Source organism: Leopardus geoffroyi, chromosome A1 (assembly GCF_018350155.1).
Source record: "Leopardus geoffroyi isolate Oge1 chromosome A1, O.geoffroyi_Oge1_pat1.0, whole genome shotgun sequence".
NCBI classification, from domain to species: domain Eukaryota; kingdom Metazoa; phylum Chordata; class Mammalia; order Carnivora; family Felidae; genus Leopardus; species Leopardus geoffroyi.
The window spans coordinates 89425990-89450451 of NC_059326.1; the positions used below are offsets into that span (position 1 = coordinate 89425990).

General features: G+C 41.1%; 1 long non-coding RNA gene across 2 annotated transcripts in view; it reads right to left on the reverse strand.

The window, feature by feature from the left end:
- LOC123601340 overlaps nucleotides 1–24434 on the reverse strand; it is a 66343-nt gene extending 41909 nt beyond the window's left edge. Inside the window, exons 1-4 of one of the 2 annotated variants that reach the window (XR_006714054.1) lie at nucleotides 24266–24429; nucleotides 11857–11953; nucleotides 9995–10153; nucleotides 9113–9244 (exon numbers count right to left, since the gene is read on the reverse strand). This is a non-coding gene — a long non-coding RNA (uncharacterized LOC123601340). Of the gene's footprint in view, nucleotides 1–9112; nucleotides 9245–9994; nucleotides 10154–11856; nucleotides 11954–24265 lie in introns of those variants that run through there. The other variant, XR_006714055.1, reaches the window with a different exon arrangement.
- Between the last annotated feature and the right edge of the window lie 28 nt (nucleotides 24435–24462).

The window sequence follows — 24462 nt, forward strand, 5'->3', positions numbered from 1 at the left end:
GTACTTGTTGGGATGAGCACTGGGTGTTGTATGGAAACCAATTTGTCAATTAATTATATTAAAAAAAAAAAAGAAGTTGTTTCAGCCAAAGTCAAAGAGGTTGTTCTCTGTGTTCTACTCTAGAATTTTCATGATTTCCTGTCTCACATTTAAGCCTTGCATCCATTTTGGATTTATTTTTGTGTATGGTCTAAGAAAGTGGTCCACTTTCATTCTTCTGCATGACGCCGTGAAATTTTTCCATCACCATTTGTTGAAGACACTGTCTTTTTATCATTGGCTATTCTTCCCGCTTTGTTGAAGATGTGGGTCCATTTCTGGTTTTTTATCCTTTTGCAGTGACCTGTGTGTTTTTGTGCCAGAACCAAATTCTTTTGATGACTACAGATTTGTAATATAGCTTGAAATCTTGAATCATGAAGCATCAAATTTTGTTTATCTTTTTCAAGATTGCTTTAGCTATTATGGTCTTTTTCATCTGATACAAAGTTTAGGATTGTGTGTTCTACCTATGCAAAGAATGCTGCTGCTATTTTGATTGGGATTGCATTAAATGTGTAGATTACTTTGAGTAGTATAGATGTTTTAACAATCTTTGTTCTTCCAATCCATGAGAATGGAATACGTTTCCAATTCTTTGTGTCCTTTTCAATTTCTTTCATAAGTGTTCTATAGTTTTCAGAATACAGGTATGTTATCTCTTTCATTAGGTTTATTCCTAGGTATCTTAATGGTTTTGGTGCAATTATAAATGGGACTGATCCCTTGATTACTTTTTCTGCTGCTTTGGTATGGGTGTATAGAAATGCAAACAGATTTCTACACATTGATTTTATATCCTGTGATTTTGTTGAATTCATGTGTTAGTTCTAGCAATTTTTTGGTGGAGACTTTTGGGTTTTCTACATAGAATATCATGTCATCTACAAATATTGAATGTTTGACTTCTTCCTTGCTGATTTGTATGCCCTTTATATCTTTTTGTTGTCTGAGTGCTGCGGCTAAGACTTCTAGTACTATATTGAATGGTAAGAGTGGGTATCCCTGTCTTACTCCTAACCATAGAGGAAAGGCTCTCAGTTTTTCCCCATTGAGGATGATATTAGCTTAGGATCTTTCAAATATGGCCTTTATGATGTTGAGGTATGTTCCATCTATCCCTACTTTGTCGAGGGTTTTTATCAAGAATGGATGCTGTATTTTGTTAAATGTTTTTTCTGCATCTATTGACAGTATCATATGCTTCTTATTCTTTCTTTTATTAATGTGGTGTATCACATTGATTGATTTGTGAATATTAAGCCAGCCCTGCACCCCAAGAATAAATCCCACTTAATCATGGTAGATAATTATTTCAGTGTAATGTTGAATTTGATTTGCTAGTATCTTGTTGAGAATTTTTGCATCCAGGTTCATCAGGGATATTGGACTGTAATTTTCCTTTTTAGTGGGGTTTTTGTCTGGTTTTGGATTTAAGGTAATACTGGCCTCAAAGAATGAGTTTGGAAGTTTCCTTCCATTCCCATTTTTTGGGGGAACAATTTGAGAAGAATAGGTATTAACTCTTCTTTAAATGTCTAGTAGAATACCCCAGAAAGCCATCTGACCCAGGACTCTTGTTTGTTGTGACATTTTTGATTATTGATTCAATTGCTTTGCTGGTTATAGGCCTGTTAATATTTTCTGTTGCTTCCTGTTTCAGTTTTGGTTGTTTCTAAGTTTCTAGAAATTTTTCCATTTCTTCCAGGTTGCCCAGTTTGTTGGCATATAATTTTCATAGTACTCTCTTATAATTGTTTGTATTTCTGTCGTGTTGGTTGTGATCTCCTCCCTTTCATTTGTTATTTTATCTATTTGGGTCCTTTCTCTTTTCTTTTTGATAAGTCTGGCTAGGGGTTTATCAATTTTATTTTAATTTTTTTTCAAAGAATCAGCTCTTAGTTTTATTGATCTGTTCTACTGTGGGTGTTTTTTTGTTTTGTTTTGTTTTGTTTTGCTTCTATTTCATTTCTTTCTGCTCTAATATTTATTATTTCCCTTCTTCTGCTGGGCTTAGGCTTTATTTTCTGGTCCTTTTGTAGCTCTTTTAGATGTAAGGTTGGAATGTGTATTTGGGGCCTTTCTTGCCTCTTGAGATAGGCCTGAATTGCAATATACTTTCCTCTTAGATCTGCCTTTGCAGCATCCCACAGAGTTTGGACTGCCGTGTTTTCATTTTTATTTGCTTCCATGTGTTTTGTTGTTGTTGTTGTTGTTGTTGTTGTTGTTGTTTATTTAATTCTCTAGCTAACCCATTCATTCTTTAGTAGGATGCTCTTTAACCATGTATTTAAGGGCTTTCCAAGTTTTTTCTTATGGTTAACATCAAGTTTCATAGCATTGTGAACTGAAAATATGCATGGTATGATTTCCACATTTTTATACTTTTTGAGGGCTGATTTGTGACCCAGTATGTGATCTATTCTGGAGAATGTTCCATATGCACTCAAGAAGAATGTGTATTCTGCTGCTTTAGGATGAAACAGTCCATCTAGTCCACTGTGACTTTCAAAGCCATTGTTTCCTTGTTGATTTTCTGCTTAGACAATCTGTTTATTGCTGTAAGTGGGGTGTTAAAGTCCCCTACTATTATTGTATTATTATCAATGAGGTTTTTTAGTTTGTTAGTAATTGTTTCATATATTTGGGTGTTTCAAATGGGGGGGCATATATTTACAATTGTTAGATCCTCTTGATGGATAGACCCCTTAATTATGATATAATGCCCTTCTTCATCTCCTGTTAGTCTTTGTTTTACTTTATTAGTAGTATTTTTAGAGAGAGTGAGCACACGCAGGGGAGAGAGGCAGAGGGAAAGAGAGAGAATCCTAAGCAGGCTCCATGCTCAGTGCAGAATTTGAGGCTTGATCCCAGGACCCCAGAATCATGACCTGAGCTGAAACCAAGAGTGGGACACTTACCTGACTGAGCCCTCCAGAGTCCTCTACAGTCTTTGTTGTAGAAATCTAGTTTGTCTGAGGGGTGCCTGGTTGGCTCAATCAGGCAAGTGTCTGACTCTTGATCTCGGCTCAGGTCATGGTCTCATGTTTGTGAATTTGAACCCTATGTTAGGCTCTGCACAGTGAGAAGACTGCTTGGGATTCTCTTTCTCCCTCTGTCTCTGCCCCTCTCCTGCTTGCTGTCTCTCTCTCTCTCCCTCAAAATAAATAAACTTAAAAAAATAAAAATTTAGTTTGTCTGATATAAGTATGGTTACCCTAGCTTTCTTTTGATGTCCATTAGCGTGATAGATGGTTCTCCACTTCCTCACTTTATATCTGTAGGCATCTCTAGATCTAAAATGAGTCTCTTGTAGGCAGCATATAGACAGATCTTGGTTTTCTTATCCATTCTGATATCCTATTTCTTTTTTGTTTTGTTTTGTTTTAATATATATTTATTTTTGAGAGAGAGAGAGAGAGCATGAGCATGAGAGGAGAAGAGAGAGAGGAAGACACAGATTCCAAAGCAGGCTCCCGGCTCTGAACTGTCAACACAGAGCCAGATGCAGGGCCCAAACCTACAAACCATAGATCATGACCTGAGCCAAAGTTGGATGCTTAACCAACTGAGCCACCCAGGCATCCCTGATACCATATTTCTTTTGATTGGAACACTTAGTCTATTTACATTAAGAGAGACTATTGAAAGATATGAATTTAGTGCCATTGTGTTATCCATAGAGTTGTTCTTTCTGGTCTTCTAGTCTTTGTTGATGTTCTCTGGTCTGTTCTAGTCTTTGGTCCTTTTATTTTCTTCTCCACTCAAAGAATCCCACTTAACATTTCTTTCAGGGCTGGTTTAGTGGCCACAAACCCCTTTAGTTTTTGTTTGTGAATCTCTTTCTCTCTCCTTCTATTCTGAATGACAGCCTTGCTGGATAAAGAATTCTTGGCTGTATATTTTTCCCATTCAGCACACTGAATACTTCCCACAGCTCCCTTCTGGCCTGCCAAGTTTCTGCGGACATACCTTACGTGTCTACCTTGTAGGTTAAGCACCTTTTGTCCCTAGCTGCTTTCAGAATTCTCTATCTTTGTATTTTGCAAGTTTCACTATGACATGTCATGATATTGACCTATTTTTGTTGATTTTGAGGGGAGTTCTCTGTGCATCTTGAACTTGAATGCCTGTTTCCTTCCCCAGATTAGGGAAGTTCTCAGCTATAATTTGTTCAATTAAATTTTCTGTCCCTTTTTCCCACTCTTCTTCTGGGATTCCTATGATACAGATATTGTTTTGTTTTATAGAATCACCAAGTTCCCTAAGTCTCTCTTCATGATCTAATAGTTTTCTTTCCCTCTTCTATTCAGCTTTATTATTTTCCATAATTTTATCTACTATATCACCTATTCTCACCTCTGCTTCTTCAGTTCTCATTATGACTGTATTAAGTTGGCTTTGAATCTCAGCTATAGCATTTTTTTTATTTCAGCCTGACTAGTTTTTAGGTCTCTGATCTCTACAGCAAGGGTTTATATGGTGTCTTCTATGCTTTTTTTCAAGCCCAACTAGTAGTGTTATGACTGTTGCTCTAAATTCTAGTTCATATATATTGCTTATATCTGTTTTGAGCAATTCTCTGACTGTGATTTCTTCTTGACCTTTCTTTTGGGAAGAATTCCTCAATCTTGTCATTTGGGTGAAGTTTCTATCTTTTGCATGCTTTGAAAGCTTGTTATGTTTCCTGCATCTGAGATAATGCTATATTAAGAAAGGGTCATACACTGTCCAGGACCTGGGACTCCAGGATGTGTTCTGCTATATGCACAGTGCACAGTGCTTTTGTGTTTTGGCTGCTCTTTCCCACTGGTCAGTCCTCTGAAGAGCTCCTCCTTGCTTGCAGTGGGCAATGTTTGGACCTTTAACTAGGTGTGCTTTTATTTATTTATTTTTTTTGTTAAAATAAGCCTGGGGAAAAAAAGAGGGAAAAAAAACCTGATTCAAGAGAGAGAGAGAGAGAAGGAAAAAGAACAACAAAAAAAAGGAATCAAAAAACTTTAAGCCTGATTCCAAAGAAAAAGGGGGGGTGGGGAGAAAGAAAAAGGAAAAAAAAAAACTCTGATCAAAAAGAAAAAAATAGAAAAAAAGAAATGAAAAAGCACATAACTAACAAAAAACTATAAGCCTGATTCTAAAGGAAACAAAAGAAGAGGGGGGAGGGGGAACACGTAAGCCTAGTCCTATTTCCACCAGAACTTCAGGTAATGCTTTGAAGCACTCTATTTTCAGTACACTTGGTGCATGCAGGGTGCGGCCTGTACTGGTCTTCTGGATGAAAGGCCTTCTACACTGGCTCAGAGTCAGTCCTGCCCCCATAAATAAGTAGTTGCAGACATAGGGGGGCTGGATTCAATGTAAGTGGATCCTGCCTTCACTCATGGCTGCTATGTTGCTCTCTGAAGTCCCATTGTGTTGGTGTTGACGGGGAAATTGGAGACACCCCACTCTTTTGTTCCAGGACAGGGGACTTCACAACCTCCCCCCACCCCGCCCCCCCCCCCCCCCGTTCATAAATCCCTCACAGAATAGCAATGGCAGGCAGCATCCACTGCACCACAGCTCACCTGAGTCTTTCTTTGGCGAGAGGCTGGGATTCAAAACACAAAATTGTAAAGGACCAAGCGCCATGCAGACCTGCTCCCCTTGTCAAGAGTAGAGCCACTCTGCACCTTGTCTGATGTCCTTTATCCCAGAAAAACATTTCCACACCTTTGTCTTGCTCAGAATCCATGGTGTATCACTGCTAATAGCAGCAGCAACCAGGTTATCTGCCCTCTGTGGGCACCTCTGTCCCCTGCTTATGAAAGGCCTTTTGCTGGTGCCTAAAGGGTCTTTTGTCCTTGAAGATGCAATATACTCTCTTCCAAAAGTACTCCAGGAAGGGGAATGTTCTCCCCCAGTGTTCTCAGGAGATTCCTACACTGTACTATGCACTCTGGGGCCCGCTCCCTCCTCTCCAGGAGCTCCTGCCACAGCTCCATATCAGAGAAAGTCATGCCCTTCCAAATCCTCAGAGTTTGAGCTCTACACACTCTTTGCAAAAAACAAACAAACAAACAAAACAAAAAACAAAAAACCTGCAATGCTCAGTACCTCTCACTCCATATTCCGTGGTCCCAAGAGGTTTTCCACTTATGCAAAGGTAACACTGCACTCTCTGCACCTTTCTCTCTCTCCCTTTTGCCTCTCTATTATAAGGCTCTCCTTAGATTATTGGCTGTCCAACAAAATTGCCCTTGGTTCCCTTAAAGTGTGAGAATGAGTAGGAAAAACAGTAAAGGCCAGGCATTCTAAAGGGGCTAATGTCCCCTCTAAAGTAATCCTCACCTGGTCCATCATCCACACCACCCTTCCCCGCTTGAGCTCAGACTGTGTATATGAAGACCTAGAGTTATTTAAAAAGGAGGAAAAACCTCTTTCCCCCTATAGTCAGACTGAACTGACTGGACTAGAGCCTCGGGCTCCTTTACAGCCAGAACATACTCCTCCTCCCCCAGAAGGGTGGGACGATATGGAGCCTCTGAAAACCTCACCGACCAGCTCTGATAAAGTCCTCACCCCACTGCAAAAGTACATTTAAAAAGCCCACAAGGCTGGTAAATTCCAACTGTTTCCCATTGTCAGGAAACATGGGCAATGTGGCCGTGAAGGGCTGGTCTTTCCAATTGTAAAAGAATTGCAAAAATCAGTTCACCTGTATGTCCATCACAGCCCTTTTACAATCGGTATTTTAGAAAATATTTGTGGCACTCATTCCATGTATGCCTGGGACTGGGGCTCTCTTATGAGCATCATTTGGACCCCAGCCCAGTATGCTGTCTGTGCTCAAGAGTTTAATGATGCTTGCATGACTCCTGCTTTGCAGAACTTTGTCACTGCTATTCAGGTGTCTTTTAAACAACTGTCTGACAAGGGGCAGTATCCCCAAACAAGGCAGTGAGCCCAACTTCCAATCACTGTCAAGTAAAACAATGCACTGAAATAGTGCAGTGGATTTTACACAGGCCATCCCTAATATAGGGGATTCTAACACTCTCTATCTTACCTTTTCTCTCTATACACTCTTATTACTCTAACTATATGTGAGGGCTTCTCCCTCATTCATTCTCTGGATTAATAACCATGATAAGCCGACTGTCTCTGGCTAGTCTACCTCAGGATAGAGATTTTAAGGAATATTCCCAAGCAGCTGCCGAAACTCCATTTGTTTCAGGGAACTTCCCTGTCTTCTCTGGCCCAACATGGACTGCCTAATTCCACTAGTGGAAAACAAAACAAAACAAAACAAAACAAAACAAAACAAATAATACAAAACAAAACAAGAATCAGTATCTGCTCATCTATCTGAGGTGATAGGTTTTAGGACTATGTGAACTCTTTTCTCTACCCTCGGTGCCTCAGTCTGCCTTCTGGCCTCTCAGCAGCACCTCACCTTTTCTGCCTTCCCTTCCCCTTCCTCCTGTTTCTGCACTGCCTGGGGTGTGGCCTGCAAATCTGGCTCTTCAATGTCTCAGACAACATGATGCTCCTTGCTCCCCACTCTGTCAAAAGGCAAAAAACACCCCCTTAAACTTTAAATTTCCTCACTGGTTCCATGGGGGAAAAAAAATAACAATGGTAAACTTTCAAGGGGGCGCAAATAAAATATTAAGACAGGCATGTCTTTTAAATTATAGAACTTTATTCTACTAAGGTTGACTAAAGGTCAAATAAGCTCACTTTATCTCTGTTCCAATTTGTTAGCAAAAGGATGACTTAAAGTAATGGTTAACTTTGCCTCATAGTTTTCATGGATAATTGTTAAGACAGATTTCAGGGTCTTTGGTGACCTAAAACTTTAACGTTTTGCTTAAATGGTAAATTGAATTAAGTTCTTTGGACATTTGGGCTTCTTTCAAATCAAATGGAATGCTGAAGCATTGCTTACTAAATAGGTTTATGCTTCTGACTTCTTATAATAAATAAATGAATAAATAAATAAACTGAGAATATTTAAATCCATGCTTTATGCTTAATGGATTCATAAGTCTACAACCTAAAAATATTTTTTTAATTTTTTAAAAAAAATTTTTAACGTTTATTTATTTTTGAGAGACAGAGAGAGAGAACTAACAGGGGAGAGACAGAGAGAGACGGAGACACAAAATCTGAAGCAGGCTCCAGGCTCTAACCTGTCAGCACAGAGCCTGACATGGGGCTTGAACCCAAGAACCATGAGATCATGACCTGAGCTGAAGTCAGTTGCTTAACTGACTGAGCCACACAGGTGCCCCCAATTTTTTTTAAGGTTTACTTATTTTTGAGAGAGAGAGACAGAATGTGATCAGGAAGGGGCAGAGAGAGAGGGAGACACAGAATCCATAGCAGGCTCTAGGTTCCAAGTTGTCAGCACAGAGCCTGATGTGGTGCTTGAACTCACGAACTGTGAGATCATGACGAGCTGAAGTCTGACCCTTAACTGACTGAGCCACCCAGGTGCCCCCCAAAAATTTTTCTCATGTAACAAATAATTCACAATTGGTCACTACTTAGGTTTTCACTGGAGACTAAAGTTTCTAAGAGTTAAAATTCTGCTAAGTGTAGTTAAAACTGGGGCAAAAATAACAAAAGCAACTCTGTTATGTGGAAAAGTAGGAGATAACAAAAGAAAGATATAAGAAATGGAAATATATTTTTGTTAAAGGTAAAATAAAGTAATTTTGTCTTAAATGAGACTGGATATTTTGAGAAAAATGGGTTGGGACAAAATCTAAGTGCAAAGAAAAGTTGTAAAATGTTCATGAGGGAAAATCTTTAAAAAGGAATTTTATGTGTGGTCAGGATGGACTAAGGTTAAAATAAATGGTTTTTAAAAGTACACAGGGTTGGGGCGCCTGGGTGGCGCAGTCGGTTAAGCGTTCGACTTCAGCCAGGTCACGATCTCGCGGTCCGTGAGTTCGAGCCCCGCGTCAGGCTCTGGGCTGATGGCTCAGAGCCTGGAGCCTGTTTCCGATTCTGTGTCTCCCTCTCTCTCTGCCCCTCCCCCGTTCATGCTTTGTCTCTCTCTGTCCCAAAAATAAATAAACGTTGAAAAAAAAAATTAAAAAGAAAAAAAAGTACACAGGGTTAAGATAAAGATTCCTCCTCCTTTGATCCAAAGGCTGGGAAAATGATAACAATACTCTTCATGCCAGCCTCCAAATCCTCCACATTTGCGTTGTTCCTGTTTGGCAAAAGAATGGATGCCATATAAGGGATGGATAATATATGAAGGGCTTTTACTAAGATACAAGGGAGCCATTTTACTAAACTTATCCCATTGTATGCCATAAATGGGTATCCACATGACTGAAACATACTTATATGGGTATTACTAAAAAAGACAGGAAAATAGACCTCAACTTTGGCTCTTTAGCCCCCTCCCTCAATGGCCAATGATCAATATGTAAGTTACTGCTGAGCAAAAATAAAATTAGTACATCCTACAACAACCACACACACAAAAAATACATTATTGTTAATGGTGATAAATAAGCAAATAAATAATTTTAACAAAAAGGGTAAAACAACAGGACAACACACCCTTTCAAGTTGTTTTACTTAAGCCTTGGTTAGAATTAACCATTCCTTATAAACCACCAGGCCAAACAGTTGTAAAATGAGCACATGATATGCTCAAAAACATGTTAAAAAACAAAAAGTGGGAGATACCCCTGGTTGTCTGCATTACAACCTCAGCTCCTTCTTGATCTTGCTAGGATTACTCTTAACTTTTTAAATCTCAACACTCAAGGACTAACTGCAGCTGAGTGACATTCTTCAAAATAAGATAAACCCTCTCACCCTACGGTGCCATGCAAAACCCCTGAAGGGGGGCCCTAATGGACTGGGTCCACTAAACTTCTCATCTAGGGTCAAAGATATGCTTCTGTTCTTTCAGATTCTGGACTTCTCTTGTTTGGTGAAGCCTTACCATGGCAACATGGAGACCTCCAGGATATCTTCCAATGAACCAACACTTCCAGGGAATGACTCTGAGTGAGCAGCCACTGGCCCCCTTTTTTCAAGATGGAAGAAGCCTCTTCATGGACTCCTCATCCTGAAGCCACTCCACAAATGCAAGTCCTTGCCCCTGATATAACATGGGGAATCCTTAAATGCATGTCTAACCAAGCCGACATCCTCTTACAACACAACGATATTGCATAAACCCCTAATTCACATATGATGGCCATGATTTCTGTCATTAACAAAAATTCAATATGTGTAAGCCTGATTCTACTCCTTTCCCCTCATTTGTCCAGGCCAAGCTCAATATTCATATTGGGTTCATCTCCTTAACCCACCTATACTTGATAGCTTAACACTCCTAGCCTGAGATATTCCTATTAGCAATAATGACAAAGTTCATGGAAGGAGCCAATCTTAACCCGCCCTTCCAAACTGAACAAGAGCATTGACTTTATATGCCAAGACCTCAATGGTGGCTTACTTCAGCACCTCCTATGTGTGTTACTAAAATCAACAACTTTTCTGCTTGCCTCAAACTAAAAATCAGCTGGCTTTTGCATGTACAGCCCAAAACTTCTACAAGCCCAGAAAATTTTCCCTTTTTCTCAGCCATAGGCTTTGATATACCTCAAAAAAACAAGCATATTTCATACTCCTAATGTTATAGCTTGCTCTAGTCTCAAATATTCAGACCACCCCTGGAATAATACTCCTTGGACAACCTGTTATGGAGATACTGAGCATAATCTTCACTGGGGTAATTGGACTATTATTGACAGGGGTCCTAGAGGACATCTTGAAACAAAATATTCAATAAGACCCTATCCTTTGGCCAGCCTAGTAGGGAGGATAATTCTTGGAAAAACGGAGCCTTGTCCGGCCCTATAATTTCTGCACATAAGGGGAAATTAAAAGGACCTTGGCTTGAAAAAAAAAAAAAAAAAAGGCTTGGCTTGTTAATCTTTAGAAGCTAGGTCTTCCCTTCTTTATTTGTACTATTAGCCACAGCGAAATTTATGTAAAACAACATGTTAACCTAACTTGGGCCTCCCTGTACAATAACCGATTTACACGGACCGCTATTTGTGTCCTTTCTCTCTACATTCTCTTTGCTACCTCCACCTTACAGAGCCAACAACTAGAAAATAATTTAATATCTCTACCTCCCAAGGCTGGTTTATGTCCTGAATAAGTAATGATAACAAAAAATTAAAAATAGACCTACCCTATGACCCAGCAATAGCACTGCTAGGAATTTACCCAAGGGATACAGGAGTGCTGATGCATAGGGGCACTTGTACCCCAATGTTTATAGCAGCACTCTTAACAATAGCCAAATTATGGAAAGAGCCTAAATGTCCATCAACTGATGAATGGATAAAGAAATTGTGGTTTATATACACAATGGAATACTATGTGGCAATGAGAAAGAATGAAATATGGCCCTTTGTAGCAACGTGGATGGAACTGGAGAGTGTTATGTTAAGTGAAATAAGTCATACAGAGAAAGACAGATACTATATGTTTTCACTCTTATGTGGATCCTGAGAAACTTAACAGAAGACCATGGGGGAGGGGAAGGGAAAAAAAAAAAAGAGGTTAGAGAGGGAGAGAGCCAAAGCATGAGACTATTAAAGACTGAGAACAATCTGAGGGGGTGGGAGGGAGGGGAAGGGTGGGTGATGGGTATTGAGGAGGGCACCTTTTGGGATGAGCACTGGGTGTTGTATGGAAACCAATTTGACAATAAATTTCATTTAAAAAATTTTTTAAAAATAAGTAATGATAACATCACCCAATTAAATATCTTTTATTAGTACTTACCGCATCTCAACCTGGGTTCCTGTTAATAGCACTGTACCGTATATACATCCATCAGGACTAGGTGCACTTTCCAAGCTTATTCGACACTGGCACTCTGCTGAAGGAAAAAAAAGATTTTTTGGCCTGTTAATCATGGGCATCCTCGCAGCAGTAGGTGGTATCACCTCTGCCACTGTAACTGCTGTCAATCTGCATCATACTATCCAAACGTTCCATGTCCTTAATAAATTTATAGTCAACACTACCAAGGAATTTATAAGCCAAACTTCCAATAAACAAGCTTTGGCCCACCTCAAAGCTCTTGAGGCTGCAATGGAATTTATTGGGAAAAGACAAGAGTACTTGTTCCTCCACTCTAAACTGCCCTGTGACTCTACCAGCATATCTGCATGACTGGCATTCCTTCTAATCACTCCCAAGCTTTGGATGCTGTCCAGACATACCTTCGCAGTGTCCTGTCTTCCTATCTCTCTGACAATATAGAAGATTTAGATATGACTTTGCGCTAACAGCTACAATATGCAGAGGATCAGCTTAAAAATGAATGGGCTGATTCCTGGGAAATGTGGCGCGACCTGAATCTTTTCTCACTTATGGCTAGCACCCATCTCAAATTCTGGATAACTTTGGGAAGCAGAATGCTTTTACTGTGTCTCTTTTTATGTCTTTGCAGAATCACCCTCCAAGCCATCCAAAAGCAAAAGAAGGACCAGGAGCTCATCATGACAGTCCTCAAACACGAAACTAAAAAAAAAAAAAAAAAAACAAACAAACAAACAAAGAAAAACAAAAAGGGGGAACTGTGGGGAATAAGCTTACAAATTCCCTGGGCTTACACCAATGGGTTAGCAAGGCATAAAGAATTGAAAGCCATAGGATGCTCACACCCGAGTTTGGGTAATCAAGACAAGGCAACCAAGAATAGGGAGGTGAAAGGCACCCCAGAACAGAAAGGGGGTGCAGAGCCCCCAGAATAGAGAGGGAGGGGCAAAGGCCCAAAAATAGGATGGTGCAAAGGCACCAATATAGAACATAGGTATATAAAATAAGCAAGATTAGATATTCAGGATGGAAGCACCCCCCAATTTAGTACTATAGCAGAAAGCTGCTTTCACAGGAAGAAAGGACCAAGAGAGGTAAACAGGTAAATTGGACTACGGACCGCTGCACTGCAGATGAAGCAGCCCAGAGCAGACATGATTAATGAAAGAAAAGGTGCCTTGTTAACTCTGAGGCTATCTCCCCTACCTGTCTCATCCCCTAGACTAGCTAAGATGAACAGAGTTAGTGCCTTATGTCGCTGTAAACAACCTTCCACCAGACTGCCCGGCATTAAGTATTTGTTTTGTATTAACCCAAACCCCTAACCCTGAATATCTTCAAGACCCCCTTTCCCTCACATCCTCAAGTTAATGTTCACAGATTCATTGTCTCTTTGTTCACGGCCATCACCACGTTTGTAAGCCTTCTGATCCTAATAAAAAAAAGGGGCAAGGACTCTTATTCGGGGCTCTTGTCTTTTCCCAGACATTAGCCGTCTCTCATGTTCTCATCCTGCATCCTGCTCTCTTGCTAGACAAGAGAGAACTTTAGACCCAGAGTCTATGACAGATTTTTCATTTTTAGTATATAGAAACACAACTACTTTTTGAGTGTACTGTATCCTGAAACTTTGTTGAATTTGTTCATTAGTTGTAAGAGTTTATTAGTGGATTCTTTAGGGCTTTCAACATACAAGATCGTGGCATCTGCAAAGATCATTTTACTTATTTCTTTCCAATTTCCTTTTATTTTTTCTTGTCTGATAGTTCTGGCTAGGATTTCCAGTACTATGTTGAACAGAAGTGGCAAGAGTGGGCACCGTTGCCTGTTCTTAGAATAGTTTTCACTCCTCACCATTGTATATGATGTCAGCTGTGGACTTTTCATACAAGGCCTTTATTATGCTGACAGTGTCCTATTCCTAGTTTGTTGAGTGTTTTTATCATGAAAGGGTGAATTTTGTCAAGTTTTTTTCTGCATCAACTGAGATAATGTAGTTTTTGGCTTCTCTAAATTAATGTGGTATATTTACATTGATTTATTTTTGTATGTAGAACCATGCTTATGTCCCAGGAATAAATTCCACTTTGTCATGGTGTATAATCCTTTAAATGTGCTATTGGATTCAGTTTGGTAAGAATTTTGTTGACGTTTTTGCATTACAATTCATCCAGGACATCAATCCATATTTCCTTTTCTTATACTGTCTTTGTCTGGCTTTCATATCAGGGTACTGATGGCCTCATAAAATAATTATAGGACTGTTCCCTACTCTTCAATTTTTAGTAAGATTTTGCAAATCAGTTTAATTCTTCTTCAACTGTTGGGTAGAATCCTCCTAGAAGCCATCTGGAACTAGGCTTTTCTTTGTTGGGTTGATTACTGATTCAATCTCCTTACTTGTTATAAATTTGTTCAAATATTTTTATTTCTTAATGAATCAATATTTGTGGGTTGTTACTAGAAATTTATCCATTCTTCAAGTTATCCAATTTGTTGGCATATGATTGTTTATAGTATTCAAATTATTTTTTATTTCTATGGCATCAGTTTTAATGTCCCCTTCCCACCTTCTATTTCTGATTTTTTTATTTGAGCCTTACCTCTTTTTTTCTTAATCTCGATAAAGGTTTGTCAGTTTTGTTTATATATTCAAAAAACTCTAAGTTATGAGGAGGGAATAAGATGGCAGTGTGGTAGGGGGACCCTGGGCTAATCTCGAACACAGCTAGATCAACATGAAATCATTTTAACACCTAGGAAATAAATCTGAGGATTAAGAGAACAATATGCAAAATTTGAGGGATAGAACATGGCAGGTTCATGGTGTGGGGAAGGGATTTGGGGGTGAAAAAAGCCATGGTGGTGCAGAGGAGTGGGAACCCTTTTTGCAGAGAAGAGAGAGGTGGGGGAAGAGAGAGCAGCATGTCAGGTTTGTCAAGAAAAACACTCCCCCACAACCATCGACAGGAATCACGAGGAACTGAATATCACAAGTTTTGGCAAACAGTGGGGCTGAAATTCTGAGTTTTTGGAAGTCTGCTGGAGTAGATCCACAAGGACCGCGGTGCTCCTGGGGAGGAGGGGAAGCCTGGGAGTGGATTGGGGACAGTGTGATGTGGATATCCCCTGGGTCACACTCGGAGAGAAAGTTCCCCTTCCCTGAGTGCATTTGGAAGAGGATACCTAGCCTCTCCAAGGACAAAAGATCCGGGTGGCACTTTTGAGTGGCTGTTCAACAACAGGGAACAAAGGCATGTACAGAGGGCTGATAAAGTGGTCACAGCTTTCCACTGTGCTCACCATAAATTCCAGGCACCTATGTGGCTGTGAGATGCCTTTCCTGGGACAGAATAGCCTAGAATAGCACTAAGCCTAGAATAGCACTAGACTTAGTGCTGCAAGACTCTCCTCCAGAGGTGGGGAGCAGGTCCTCACCTTGCCAAGTCCTTTAATACTTGGAATTTTGAATCCCCGTCACATGCTAGTGACAAAATACAAGAGAGCTGAGGCTCCAGGTGTGTCAATGTCCTGGGCACAGAAGGGTTAATTAAGGACAGGGATCTGACAGAAGTCTGGAACACAGGAGAAAAGACTGTTCACTTGTCTGTGAGGGGTAGCTGAACAGTGGTGGGTGCCAGTTCCCCCACCCAGAATGGGACAGCAGAGTGACACCACCTTCTCCTGCTCACCAGAATGGATGGACTTCAGTGAGTAACAGAGTGCCCACCCATCCAGGCTGGAGCTGCTTACACCAAGCCCCACCCCACTGCACTCTACAGGATCATCTTTATAAGAGTAGGTCTGACTATGAGCCAGCACAGCAGGCCTATCCCCCAGCATACCAACAAAGAGCCGTCCTCATGCACCAAGTCTACTGATCATAGAGTGCTCCAAAGTATAAGCTTCAGTTCTTCAGTTCTGGTGGAAATAGGACCAGGCTTATAATTTTTTTTTAATCAGATTTACAGTTTCTTTGTTCATTTGTTTTTTTATTTCATTTTCTCGTTTTTTGCAACAGGCTTCTTTTTCTTCCCTTCCCTGTTTCTTCTTCTTTTTTGTGTTCTTTTCCTTTGGAATTAGGTGCATAGTTTTTGTTTGTATATTTGGGGTTTTTTTGTTGTTGTTTGTTTCTTCACCTTTTCTTTCTTGGATAAGGCTTTTTTTTTTTTTTTTTAAATCAGGCTTATTTTAACAAATAAATCAAACCACACCTAAAGATCCAAACACTCCTCACTGTATGCAAGGAGGAACTCTGTAGAGTACTGACTGGGGCAAAGAGCAGCCAAATCACAGGACAGAGTGCACACAGCATACACTAGAAAACTCTGAGGTGCCAGGCCCTTGATGGTGTATGATTCCTTCTTCATATGGCATTACACTCAGGAGCAGGAAATATAACAAGCTTTCATAACACGCAAAATACAGGCACCTAGACAAAATGACAAAACAGAGGAATTCTATGCCAAAGAAAGATCAAGAAGAAACCACAGCCAGGGATTTGTTCAAAACAGATATAAGTAATATATCTCAACAAGAATTTAGAATAATAGTCATAAGAATACTAGCTGGGCTTGAAAGAAACATAGAAGACTCCAAGGAAATCCTTGTTGCAGAGATAAAAGACCTAAAAACTAGTCAAACTGAAATAAAAAATTCTATAACTGAATGTATAAAATATAAAAACTGGATGTAATCACAATAAGGATGGAAGAAGTATGAGGGTTGAATAGGTGATATTGAAAATAAAACTATAAAAAATAATGAAGCTGAAAAGGAGAGGAAAATAAAACTATCAGATCGTGAATACAGACGTAGATAAATCAGCGATTTATATCAGCACAGTAATATCTGTATCATAGTAGTCCCAAAAGAAGAGTGGGGAAAAGGAACAGAAGCTTTCTTTGAACAAATTATAACTGAGAACTTCCCTAATCTGAGGAAGTAAACAGGCATTCAGTCTGAGAGGCACGGAGAACTCCCCTCAAAATCAACAAAAACAGGTCAATACCAAAACATATCATAGTGAAACTTGCAAAATACAAATTTAAAAAGAGAGTTCTGAAAGCACCTACGGATGAAAGGTCCTTAACCTACAATGGTAGATACATAAGGTTAGCAGTAGACCTGTCCACAGACCTTGGCAGGCCAAAAGGGAATGTCATGATATATTTAACAGGCTAAATGGGAAAAACATGCAGCCAAAAATTCTTTATCCAGTGAGGCTGTCATTCAGAATAGAAAGAGAGATAGAGTTTCCAAGACAAGCAAAAACCAAATGAGTTCATGAACACTAAACCAGCTCCACAAGAAACAGTGAGAACAAAAGAGAGACCAAAAGCAACAAAGACTAGAAAAGAACAAAAACAATCTAAAAGAATTCAACTTTACAGATAATACAATGGCACTAAATTCATATCTGTCAATAATTATTCTGAATGTAAATAGACTAACTGCTCCAATCAAAAGACATCGGGTATCATAATGGATAAAAAAAAAAAAAGATCCATTTATATCCTGCTTACAAGAGCTGATTTTAGACCCAAAGACACCCCCAGGTTGAAAGTGGGGGGATGGAGAACTATCTATCATGCTAATGGACATCAAAAGAAAGCTGGAGTAGCCATACATATATCAGACAAACCAGATTTTAAAACAAAGATTGTAATAAGAGATGAAGAAGAGCACTATATCATAATAGTAGGGGACATTAACACCCCACTTACAACAATGGACAGATCACCTAAGCAGAAAATCAACAAGGAAACAATGGCTTTGAATGAAACAATGGACCAGATTGACTTGACATATATATTCAGAGCATTTCAACCTAAAGCAGCAGAATACACATTCTTCTTGAGTGCGCATGGAACATTCTCCAGAATAGATCACATACTGGGTCACAAATGAAGCCTCAACCAGGAGAAGAATATTGCAATGATACCATGCATATTTTCAGACCACAACACTATGAAACTTGAAGTCAGTCACAAGAAAGAATTTGGAGGGATCACCAGTGCATGGAGATTAAACAACATCTTACTAAAGAATGAATGGGCTAAACAGGAAATTGAAGAAGAAATTTAAAAATACACAGAAGCTGATGAAAATAAAAGCAGAACAGTCCAAAACCTTTGGTATGCAGCAAAGGCAGTCATAAGAGGAAAGTATATAGTAATTCAGGCCTTCCTAAAGATGGAAGAAAAGTCTCCAATACACAACCTAACCTGACACCTAAACAAGCTGGACAAAGAACAGCAAATAAAGCCAAAACCAGTAGATGAATGAAGATAATAAAGATTAGAGCAGAAACAAATGATGTCGAAATAAAAAAAAATCCAGAACAGATTAACAAGTCTAGGAGCTGGTTCTTTGAAAGAATTAACAAAATTGATAAACCCCTAGCTAGAATTATCAAAAAGAAAAAGGAAAAGACCCAAATAGAAAAAATCACAAATGAAAAAGAAGAGATCACAACCAACACCACAGAATTACAATTATAGGAAACTATTATGAGCAATTATATGCCAACAAATTGGGCAACCTGGAAGAAATGAATAAATTCCTAGAAACCTATAACTACCAAAACTGAAATAGGAAGAAACAGAAAAGTTAGAGAGACCCACAACCAGTAAAGAATCAGTAATCAAAATTCTCCCAACAAACAAGAGTCCAGAGCTAGATGGCTTCCCAGGGGAATGCTACTAAATATTTGAAGAAGAATTAATAGTTATTCTTTTGAAATGTGTTCCAAAAAAAACCAAACAAACAAACAAACAAAAGAAGAAGAAATGAAAGGAAAACTCCAAACTCATTCTGCAAGGCCAGCATTACCTTGATTCCAAAACCAAAGACCCCACTAAAAAGGAGATTGCAGACCAATTTCCCTGATGAACATGGATGCATAAATTCTCAACAAGATACTAGCAAATTGAATTCAACAGTACATTAAAAGAATTAGTCACCACAATTAAGTGGGATTTATTTCTTGGATGCAGGGGTGCACAACTCTGTGAATATACTGAAAATATTGTATACTTTATAAGGGTGACTTTTATGGTATGTGAATTACATCTCAATAAAGTTTTTTTTTTTTTAAATCACACCCCCTTTAAAAAAAGTATATAAAAATCAGACTTCATCATACTCTAGCTTGCCAGTTTCATGGATTCTGGTGGAAGACCCCAGACTCCAGGGCCATAGAAAAGAGATTTTATTACTCATGACACAACAGACAACATGAGCTTCCTGCTCATGGTTCCCCCTATGCCCCAAGTGACATGGAGGATGGGATCAGGTGGATAGGTCACAATGGGTTTGTGTCACAGCTGAGAATCTCCAAGCCTAGAAAATCCCCAGTCTTTTTACAGGGGCTACAAGCAAACCTACCCACACTGTGTCCTGGAGAAAGATATTCTCTATTATCCTGGAAACTTTGTCCTGGAGAAAGATATTCTCTATTATCCTTGCAGAGGAAGACACTCTGCAAAGCTGCTTGTTTTTTTGTTGTTTTTATTTTTTAATGTTTATTTATTTTTGAGAGAGAGAAACAGAGTGTGAGCAGGGGAGGGGCAGAGAGAGAGGGAGACACAGCCAAAGCAGCCTCCAGGTTCTGAGCTGTCAGCACAGAGCCCAATGCAGGCCTCAAACCCACGTACTGTCAGATCATGATCTGAGCCGAAGTTGGATGTTTAACCAACTGAGCCACACAGGCACCTCTGCGGAAGCTGCTTGTTAAACAAACCTTGAAAAGCTCATCCAAATGGAAAGACAAGAGCCTCCAGGAGACCTGTCTCCCACACCTGGAACTCTCTTCCATGTCTCTGCATTATTGGGTTCTATAACGAATATACAAATGTGACTCTGGACTCATTTTTCTCAGGAGTTCAATTTCTTGGAGGAAACAAAGGCTGAGTTTGAGTCGTCTATGCTAGTCCTGATGTCCTCTGTCCTCACAGACAAATAAATGAATTGTACACTTACAGTTCTGTAAAGAACTCATGTTGTAACAAATGACCCAGAGAGAGAAATCAGACCACAGTTTGACTATCTCCTTGACAAGAAAAACCCCATTTTTCTACTGCTTCCCATGCCATGTTCACATCCACAGGGCATGTAGAGGGCCAGGAAACTGATACTGAAGCATCTCTATCCTGCAGTGGGGGTAGTGATGACCAAATTGTCCTCTGTATATCCTAAGATGTGACTTCTAAATAAAGCCCCATCCATCCACACTGCATGCAGACTGTTTCTCCCCTGAGCACATTCTATGTCTGACAAAGACTTGCTTCCACCTAGAAAAATTTTTTTTTAATTTTTTTCATGTTTATTTTTGAGGGAGAGAGACAGAGTGCAAATGGGGGAGGGGCAGAGAGAGAGGGACACAGAATCTGAAGCAGGCTCCAAGCTGTCAGCACCAAACCCGATGCAGGGCTTAAACTCAAGAACTATGAGGTCATGACCTGAGCCGAAGTCGGACGCTTAACCAACTGAGCCACCCAGGCGCCCTAAGACTTGCTTCTGTCTAAAGCCTCTGCAACACTCCCACTAGTGTTTCCTCTGATGTGTGACGAGATTTGACTTCAGGCTGAAGCCTCACCCACACATCTTAGACACAAAGGGCTTCTCTCCTAACTGTCTGCTGGTGTCTGAAAGGGCCACCTTTCAGCTAAAACTTTTCACTCATTCCCTACACACAAAGGGCCACTGCTCTTTCCCCGAGTGTGTTCTCTGGTGTCTGAAGAGACCTCCCCCCCTTTAGAGCTGAAGCCCACATACCCTGCACACAAAGTGCTTCTCTCCCAAGTGTGTTCCCTGAGGTCTGACCAGGGCTGACTTACAGCTGAAGCCACACCCACACTCTGTGCACAGAAGGCACAGCACAGCCACATGTGTGTACTGGTGCCTGAGGACCCCGAACCTCAGCCAGAAGCCCTGTCCATACTCCCTGCACAGAAAGGACTTCTGCTTCAAGTGTACTCTGTGGTGTTTCACAAGGATCGACAGCTGTCTAAAGCCATGCTCACACCTCTACACACAGAAGACTTCTACCCTGAATGCATCCTTGGATGTGCTATGAAGGTCAACTTCTCAGTAAAAATCCATCTACACTCACAGCACAGAAAACACTTCTCCCCTAAGTGTGACCTCTGATGTCTGCAAAGATTTGACTTCCAACTGCAGCTTCACCCACACTCACAGCACACGCAGGGCCGCTCCCTCACATGCATCCCCTGGGGTCTCCAGAGGGATGACTTGTTGCCAAAGCCTGCCCATAAGGGCCTCTCCTCTGAGTGTGCCCCATACAAGGGAGGTTTAACTGCTGGCTAAGATCCCTCTCACACTCTGCCCAACTGATTGGTCCGCATCCCGAAAAGTCTACCCCCTTCAGCCCTCTGTCTCCTCAGGGTTTGCCCTCTTTACCAGGCTGGGCTCTGTGCCTGCCACTCTGCTTATCTAGTTCCTTCCCTAAGGGGTAGAGGCTGTCCCAGGGCTGGGCTGCAAAGTGCTGCTAGGACCCTCTGCTTTTACTTGTCCTCCATAACAAGGACTCGGTGTCTTCTGTCTCATGTGCTTCTGCTTGGCCACTCTAGCGGGTTTGTGCAGAAAGTTGTTGTTCTTGTGCCTTTGGATCCTCTTGGCAAATATCCCCTGGCTGAAGGTGGTTTTCTGCACCCAAGACTGGGACGATCCTAGGGGGATGGCTGAGCCAAACATGTTGGCTGAGGAAAGGTTGACTGCAGAAAGCCAGAGGGCAATCAACACAGAAATGGATTTCTGGCTTGGTTCTGCTCAAGAGAAAGCAGTTTTTGTCAGAGCGGTCCTAGATGAAGCAGCCACTCCTCCGATCTGAAGACTTGCCCCTCCAAAACACATGTGGCAGGTTTCCAACAAAAGCTCTGTATCCCACCAATAAATCCTCTACAAAAATGATTTTTCTTTCCTCTTTTACCCATAATTGAAATCCAGAAAATTCATACCAGTAGAGTTTCTAAGTGTTAGTCAGACTAGGAATCTTTCAAGTAAGCAGCAGAAGCCATTCTATAAATAGCTGTAATTATAGTCAGCCTTTTTGCCCTGCTACACTTATTTTATGATATAAATATCTGACACACTGTTTTCTCCTATTGAAGATAACAAACCATAGGTGGAAATGTCCACAGGGAACTTCCTTATAAAAACAGTGACTGAGTGGCACAAAAGTTGCTTGGTCTGGAGGGACAATCTCCCCTCAAATATAATGTGTAAACTAAATCTGAATTGAAGTGTCCAGCCTCAAAACAATGTGAGGACCACTAAGGCCATGTGGACATTCAAAAGACAGAGATGGTCCAGGGCCTGCTTACTGAAAGGATTTGACTTCAGATGCCCACAGCAATTCTAAGACTCTTCTCCAATTTTTTACAAATCAAAAAGTAAAAATCCAGCATTCCAGACTAGAACCTGGTCATAATGTGTGCCAATTCATATTGGATGAATAGCGGTTTCTGTTCTGTTTATTGCTTTTGCTTTCGTTTAAGTTTTTATTTAAATTCCAGTTAATGTACAGTGTTTCAGATGTACAATATAGTGATTCAACACTTACATACAACACCCAGTGCTCATCACAAGTGTCCTCTTTAATGCCCATCACCTATTTCGCCCATCCTGCCATGGCTCTCTACTTTGGTAACCATCACATTGTTCTCTACAATTAAGAGTCTGTTTCCTGAGGGGGCACCTGGGGGGCTTAGTGAGTTAAGCATCTGACTTCAGCTCAGGTCGCGATCTCACAGTCCATGAGTTTGAGCCCCACATCAGACTCTGTGCTGACAGCTCAGATTCTGTGTCTTCAGATTCTGTGTCTTCAGATTCTGTGTCTCCCTCTCTCTCTGCCCCTCCCCCACTCACACTCTGTCTCTCTCTCTTTCTGTCTCTCTCTCTCTCTCAAAAATAAATAAAACATTAAAAAAGTTAAAAAAAAAAGTTAACACTCTGAATACTTACTATATACCAAAGACTGTTCGGTCACTGTACGTGGCTTGCCTCATTCAGGCCTCTGAAAAGTCCTATTTACCATCCACTCTTTACAGATAAAGAAACCAAGCACAGTTAAAGTCATGTCTCTTGCTCAAATTAGTTTAGCTAAAAAGTGGCTGAGCTCTGTAAAAGGCCATGCACTTAACCTGTCAACCTGTGAGCCAGTCCTTAAGTAAGGTTGGGGGTTTGGATACAAGGTTGGCCATGCATGAGTTGACAAGTGTAGGGTCTGGGAGATAGAGTCATAAGGAGACCTTCTATTATTTTCTCTACTAAAGTGAATGTTTGAATGTTTTCCATAATATAAGGTTAAAAATAAAGGTTCCAATGCCTGAAGTCCACCAGTGATGCCTGTATTTGTAAATCAGGTGCCATCTAACAGCCACCAGGGGCTGTGACAAAGAGGCCTGGACCCAGGGGCCACCACCCTACCTCCCCCACCCAGCCACCACCAACCTCACAGTCCTAACCCTGGGAGTGGCCAGTTAATTAAGAGCCACTGTCTAAAGCAGAACCAGGCAAACCAACTGGTCATCCAGGTTTCCAGCCAAACCCAAAGACGTTTGAACCATGCCAATATCCCCCATCAGCAACAAACCATGGGACAGCAAGCCTGGAGAAAGAGAAGTTGCCCTGATCACCCAAAAACACGCGTGTAAAGGGACCTACTCCCACCCCAACCCATTCGCACCTGGGAATATTCAGCAGTTTCCTCTAAGCCAAACTTTGTTCCACTCTCCAAAATCCCCTTTGTTCCAATCCCAAAATCTCCATGACCAAACAGCACCCCTTTCCCAGTGCGACGGGCCCGGCCAGCTTCTGCCGAACACCTTGACATCAGTCAGGTTAGAGCTCCACCACCACCACACCGCCCAGGTTTCACGCACCTCCCCTCCCAAAGGAGTCACAGCGCCCCTAACCACCACCAGGGGATGTTTGCTCCCAAACCAAGACTATGTCAACACCACAAAACCCCTAAGGTCTTCCAACTTAAGCCCCAAATACCACGTGAAGAGAGAACTAGAGACGTGCCACCACTGCCACCACTACAGTGGCCTAGAACGGTCCCGCACGCCACCCGTCCTCAAAAGAAAAGCGTGGCTCCGCAATCCTGGGGCCCCTGCCGGGGCCGGAGACGTGCCCTGCAACCCTAGGATTCACCGCCGAGCCTCACATCACCCCTTATTCATTCCTCTAATTCACTCCTCAAATTCATTCCTCCAGCTGCGAGTTGTTTACCCACCCACACCCACAAATAAAAAGAACAATTTGGGAAAGCAACCCCAAGCCTTGCCAGAGACCCAACCCTAGCCACTCCCAACTATCTTCCTCCTTCCCCTAGACTCACTCCCGCCACAGGGCCAAAGGCTGGGTGGGCCAGCACCCATCACTGCCCTGCTTTCCAAGGGACCAGGACCACAGTACCCAGAATCCTTTGAGCACAGGGATTGCCGCCGGCGCCGCGGAAAAGACAAAGCCACGCCCCCTGAACCACAGCCACTGGTGGCTCATCCGCTGTTTTCTCTAAACACGGCCGGAGTAGGC